This window comes from Octopus sinensis, linkage group LG13, assembly GCF_006345805.1.
Source record: "Octopus sinensis linkage group LG13, ASM634580v1, whole genome shotgun sequence".
In the NCBI taxonomy this organism is placed as follows: domain Eukaryota; kingdom Metazoa; phylum Mollusca; class Cephalopoda; order Octopoda; family Octopodidae; genus Octopus; species Octopus sinensis.
Window position 1 is genome coordinate 9,456,874 of NC_043009.1, and position 5,000 is coordinate 9,461,873.

Genomic DNA, 5,000 nt, shown 5'->3' on the forward strand with positions numbered 1-5,000 from the left:
ATATATATAAATAACAGGCTTCTTTCAGTTTTCATCTACCGCATCCACTCACAAGTTTCTGCTGGCTCAAAGTGCCATGCAGTGGGACTGAACCCAGAACCATATGGCTGGGAAGCAAACTTCGTACCACACAATTAAATCTGTGCCTGTTATTATTATATATGTGTGTGTGCGTGTATTTTTTTCTTTTTTTTTTTTCTTTTTACTTGTTTCAGTCATTTGACTGCGGCCATGCTGGAGCACCACCTTTAGTCGAGCAAATCGACCCCGGGACTTATTCTTTGTAAGCCCAGTACTTATTCTATCGGTCTCTTTTTGCCGAACCGCTAAGTGACGGGACGTAAACACACCAGCATCGGTTGTCAAGCAATGCTAGGGGGACAAACACACACACACACACATATATATATATACATATATACGACAGGATTCTTTCAGTTTCCGTCTACCAAATCCACTCACAAGGCATTGGTCGGCCCGGGGCTATAGCAGAAGACACTTGCCCAAGATGCCATGCAGTGGGACTGAACCCGGAACCATGTGGCTGGTTAACAAACTACTTACCACACAGACACTCCTGCGCCTATATATAAAATATTTCAATATATGTATGTGTATTATATGTGAATGTATATGCATGTGTATATGAAATTATCATTTCTTATCAAACTTGCTGTTATTGTATTTATCTAATTACCTTCAATGAGTTTTTAGCGATTTTGGTGTGGGTGTGAACATTAAGATTCTTTTTCAACCATGTACGTCATCAGAAACTAATTAAAAAATATATTTTTTCTCTAAACATGCATTAATATGTTTGCAGATATATTTTTTTTCTCTGATATACGTGTTCTGTTTGCGTGGGAGCAACCGAGAGAAATTATGAAAAAAATATGTTGGTTAGCAGACATTCAAAGCAGTAGAGTAAGGCAGGGACATCATATTCATGAAAAACTATACTTAAGTTTGGTGTTAATATATTTAAGGAGCCGACTATTAGAATGGTAATGGTGAATAATTGTACAGATAGAGGGAAAATTATATTGGTTAATGACTAATTACTATTTTATGATTTATTCATCAATACTTCGGCAATTACAGTAAAGCTTACACTTTACACTATTGAGGCTAGAATAAAACTGAAACAAGTCCATAGTTGTCTCCCATACACATGCAACATAGACACTTCGTCATTATTCTCCAAAGCAGTGGTTCTCAACCATTCTTTGCCTATGGACCTCTTTGATTTCTATTTTACTCAGGAAAGGGGTAGGTACCCTCATAGCTAAAATCTATTATATTTTTATGATTAGATATTATTAGGAATTGTAAAAAAAAAAGTGTTTAAATATTTTGTGTATTGCCAAAATATAATCAATTTAAAGCCCATAAATTTTAACAGCAAAATCTTATATGGACTCCCAAAGGTCATAGGGCTCCTAAGGTCATATATATGGAACCCAGTTAGGAAACACTGCTCTAAAGGATGCATAACAATCTAGTTTTTTTTTTTCAGCAGCACCAAAACACAATATATTTAGAAAATGTCTTTTATTGTATTTTGGGAGGATCATTACACCAATAATAAACATTGCACTGGTTCTGTTTCACTTCATTTATTATTATTTGTCAATTCATTAACATTTAATCAGTTAACTAATCAATTGTTCGGTTACTCATTTGGTCAATCAGACATGCTTCTGACTTGGAGTAGTAAGAGCATGTCTTTGATGAGGTTGCAAATGGTAACTAAAGAACTTTGACAAATAAAGCTGCTTGATTGACTGGCCAAATGATTAATCAAACTGCTGATTAGTCAATTGGTTTAAATGTTAATGAATTGACTGATAATGATAAAAGAAGTGAAACAGAAACAGTGCATGTGTTTATTATTAGCATGATGACCCACCCAAGGTATGATAAAATCTGTTTCAGTCCATAAGTTCATATCGAAAATCTAGCAAACAAAACACAGTAACTACATACATTGAGGAAACAGTCTTGTAGTTTACCATTTCTGAATGAAACACACAGCATAAACCTCAAAGACTAGTAGTATACCGTTCTTGAGTATATCAGTCTTTATGAATGAAACTCACAAGATAAACCTCAAAGTCACCTCACTGCTTAACCTTGCATCGTTGGGGATCTGTCATGGCATAACAACCCTCTAAAAGGCACATTAACCCTTTAGCATTCGGATTGCTCCGTCAAGGTAATGCTTATTTATTCACATTATTTTGTGGCTTTGAGATTTTTGATGAGGTAACTGTTGATTTCAGGATGATATTGTAGGGTTGGTTCGAGAGGCCAGATCTGGCCATTTTGCACATAAAACAAGTAGGATATTTTGACCAGCTATGGCTTGTTTAAACTGGTTTAAATGCTAAAGTGTAAACATATTGTTTACATATCTCAAAGGGGTTCCCGTTTCACACATACACAGTTTTAATTGCTATTCTAACTGGTCATCAAGGTTTCACTCACCGGCATGATACACTCAGACCCCTTGTTTTTTACCTACGACACCTCAATCTGCTTCTCTCAGCTGCATAACCCTTCCTCCTAAACCCACCTAACGCACTCATTGTTCTTTCTGTCATTAAACCTTATCAGATATTCCACTTAACAAAGTTGGCCTATTTCTTCTCGTATACTTTCTAACTGTTCATTTTTTTTTCTTTAAACTTTTTCTGCAGACATTCATCTTATGGGTTCCCAAACTCATCATTGTCAATCAACCACATCAAATCCTTTGTCTCTGAGAGAGTCTGCAAACTTTATAGCCATTGTTCTTCCACCTCATGACTAACTTCTGAACTCTGGCTGTTTTTGTACATGCATTCATTGACCCACGTTTGATTTTAATCCTTATTATTATTATTATTATTGAGAGAGCATTGCATGCCATCAAAGTGACACTGGGGTAAAATATACGAAGCCCAGTATACCCATCATGACTACCCGTCTGATAAGGGTACACTAGGCACATGCATCACAACCATATGTGTGCAACATGGTGATCTCATATCAAGATAAACAGCACATGACCTTGCAGGTGGGGCCCAGTTAGAATTTTCTTCTGGTCGAGTAACCCATCCCTCTCAAAAGGTCCTTGAATAAGGGTTGTTTAAGGATGTTGAACGAAACACCCATATTTCCAGAGGTTATTTATTCAAACCCCAAAGAATCCCTCTCAACACATGGCTATGATGCTCCCCCACTACTTCTGCTCATGATCAGAGATGCACATATCATCAGCTACTAAGGGACATGGTCAATTGGTTATGGTCAAATAACTGACAAGCAAATCTGTGGTATTGAGCAGAATATTTGGTGTAGCCTATCTTTTATACCAAGACAAAACAGTTAAGATCAGAAGCCATGAGAGCCACTGCCTGGTACTGCATCAGGGCATTTATTATTATTATTATTATTATTATTATTATTATTATTATTATTATTATTATTATTATTATTATGATCATCATTAACTAACAGTAAAAAAAAAACTACTGTCACCACCACCACCATGTTCTTTATCATAATGGTGAGGATGATGATAACAATGTCTTATATTAGCTAGTTGGGAACATCTTGATTGATTACTTGATAATTACAAAGTGGTGAGCTGGCAGAATTGTTACTGTATTGGACAGAGTTCGAATTCTGCTGTGGTTGACTGCCTTTCATTCCTTCGAGGTCGATGAAATAAGTACCGGGCAAGCACTGGGGTTGATGTAATCAACTAGCACACTCCTACCGAAATTTCAGGCCTTATACCTATCTATCTATTGTCGAAAGGATGATAATAAAGTGGATGACAAAGATGATATTTTTGCTCTGTGAAACTGTACTGCATTTGAGGAGGAAGGTATTGGAAGGAATTTATATCTGTTTAGATAAGCCAAGATAATTCAAAAGCTCAAATATGTAATGTAAAGAAAACATGAACTTTCATGTTACCACAGAAAGAGATGAACACAAAGAGCTGATGTGAATGAAATTATTATAACAAGATTCAAGATTACTGTTATATGATATTTATAGTGTTAGACCTAATGTCTACAGAGGTTGACCTAATCCATTACTCAGTTTAACTCTACCATCTAGTTCTTGGATACTTTTAGTAGAGTAGGTTAATCATATATGGAGGCACGTGGCTTAGTGGTTAGGGTGTCAGCATCATGATCGTAAGATTGTGGTTTCGATTCCTGGACCGGGCGACGTGTTGTGTTCTTGAGCAAAACACTTCATTTCACGTTGCTCCAGTCCACTCAGCTGGCAAAAATGAGTAACGCTGCGATGGACTGGCGTCCCGTCCGCTGGGGAACACATACACCATAGAAACTGGGAAACCGGGCCCATGAGCCTGGTTAGGGCACATTTATTTATTTTATAGGTTACTCATCTAATGATTAACCTACTGCTCCATGTAGTACCTTTCTTTGCATAAAATATTGTTTGCTTGAGGGTAGAGTTGGAAGTGGCTCTCTATTGGTTGCTTGCTCTCAAGATGTGATAAGGGTTTTGTCTTGGTGGGTAATGTTTTGGAAGACAGCTACGTCAGCTAGCAGGACCATTCTGTGACTACTAACTTTTAACTGGACTATTTACTGTAATCACAGAAGTGGTTATTATTAGCAGTTGCCCAGATTCCTGATTGTAGCCACTCTTTCTCCCTACTGGTCTTGGAGTCCTTGCAAAGATCATCAGTATTGCCCTTCATTTTTTTTAATTAACTTTTGATATCAACTTTCTCTCCTGTGACTGCCTTTACTGAGTGTTCGTATTTGAATTAAAAGTCTTCAGTGTAATACCATTAAAATATATATTATATTTTAATTGGTCAATATCAACTCAGCTGTACCGATATAAAGTATATAGATTAAATAATATATTAAAAAAATGCATATATTTGTAATATAAAGTAGGTATAAATATTTAATATGAAAAAGATATAAATGTTTTTAATATAGAAACCGTAAAGATATTTAGAA

At 36.1% G+C, this 5,000-nt stretch overlaps 1 protein-coding gene across 3 annotated transcripts in view; it reads left to right on the forward strand.

Annotated features, from left to right (window-relative positions):
• The window catches only part of LOC115218558 (homeobox-containing protein 1-like), a 218,102-nt gene that overhangs the window by 110,162 nt on the left and 102,940 nt on the right, over positions 1 to 5,000 (forward strand). The window lies entirely within an intron of this gene.